General features: G+C 43.7%; 1 non-coding gene across 1 annotated transcript; it reads right to left on the reverse strand.

Moving 5' to 3' along the window:
• Positions 1 to 844: 844 nt before the first annotated feature.
• LOC136234449 (small nucleolar RNA R71) lies at positions 845 to 951 on the reverse strand. The gene has a single exon (XR_010691332.1). It is a non-coding gene; the product is annotated as a small nucleolar RNA R71 (small nucleolar RNA).
• Between the last annotated feature and the right edge of the window lie 659 nt (positions 952 to 1,610).

A 1,610-nucleotide genomic window follows, 5' to 3' on the forward strand; every position in this document is an offset into this window, starting at 1 on the left:
AACAACACCTCTCAAATTAAAGAATTGACACACACCACACACCCTGTTCTACAAGGTATTTCTTGTAAGCTTTGGTTCTCAATCCTCGTGGATACGATACTGGACTTATCATTTTATTACTTGTATCTAGTGCACTTGCTAGAGTCTAATCTGAGGACAACAAGTTTTTAGCACCGTTGCCGGGGATTGAAAGCAACAAAGTTTATTCGAACTTTTCTGTGAAACAAGGTGTTTTTAATCCGTTTGTTCATTAGTGCAGTCAGAAAGAATAGTTATTGGTTTATGCGCAGAGCTGGACCTCCTGTTTTCCCTATCGATCTCGAATTAGAGAGAACGTGTAGACGAAACAGAGCGGGAGCTCGACGTGCACGACAAAGAGAACGACAAAGAGAGAGAAGAATGGCTGGAAGGGTACCACCCGAACAACCAGTTCAACCAAACCAAGAAGAAGAGAGAGAGAATAACAACCCTCCTGTCATGCGAATTAGAGACTATTCAAGGCCAACCACAGAAGGTCATTCATCATGCATCGTGTTGCCCAACGAAGGAAACAACATGTTCGAGGTGAAAGCATCTATGATCTAAATGTTGCAGGCAGCAGTACAGTTATGGATATCAGTCGGAAGATCCAAATGGCCATATCCTCGAATTTATCACGCTGTGCAACACTTTCAGATCAAACAGGGGCGTTTCTGACGACATAATCAGACTAAAGCTGTTTCCTTTTACCCTAAGAGATAAAGCGAAGAATTGGTTGAAAAACTTGCAACCAGGAACGATCACCACTTGGGAAGAAATGGCCAGTGCATTCTTAATGAAATATTTTCCACCACGACAAGCCATTAAGCTCAGAAACGAGGTTTCCCATTTCGTGCAAGAAGAAGATGAATCATTAGCCGAGGCATGGGAAAGGTACACGGAACTGCCAAGGAGAGTACCCAATCATGGCATCCCTATGTGGATGCAGATGCAAAACTTTTACAATGGGGTGACCAACATTTATAAGATACAGATCGAATCCATTTCCAATGGAAACCCCGAAGATCTAGAACCTCAAGCCTTGTACGACCTTATTGAGAAAGTAGTGAGCACAAGTTATAACTGGCACTCCGCCAGAAGTGAAGGAAAAAGAGCGGGAAATGAAGATTTGTGTCAAAATTGACCAGCCAGGTAGAACAACTTGCCAGACAGCTCGGCAAGATAAATGTGTCCTCGATCCACAACGAACCACCATTCAATGACATTTGTGATTTTTGTGGAGGGCTTCATTTCAACATCAACTGTCCCGGAGTTAAGCAGGGAAAGGGGGCACATGCAGAATGTGACTATGCAGGGTATAATCAGAGGAATCCACCGAACCCATATTCTAACACATACAACCCTGCCACAAGAAACCATCCGAACTTTGGATGGGCAGGCCAGCCGAACCAGCAGGAACAACCCAGGTATCAGGAACAACCGCGATATCAACAACAACAAGGAGGACATTACCAGAGACAACCTCAACAGCATTATAAACAACCTGTTCCACCCAAGGAGGACGTAGAGCCAGATATGAAGACAATGATGATGCAGCTCATGAAACAGACACAAGCTTCGATTAAAAATCT

The sequence above is a fragment of the Euphorbia lathyris genome, chromosome 6, assembly GCF_963576675.1.
Source record: "Euphorbia lathyris chromosome 6, ddEupLath1.1, whole genome shotgun sequence".
Lineage (NCBI taxonomy): Eukaryota > Viridiplantae > Streptophyta > Magnoliopsida > Malpighiales > Euphorbiaceae > Euphorbia > Euphorbia lathyris.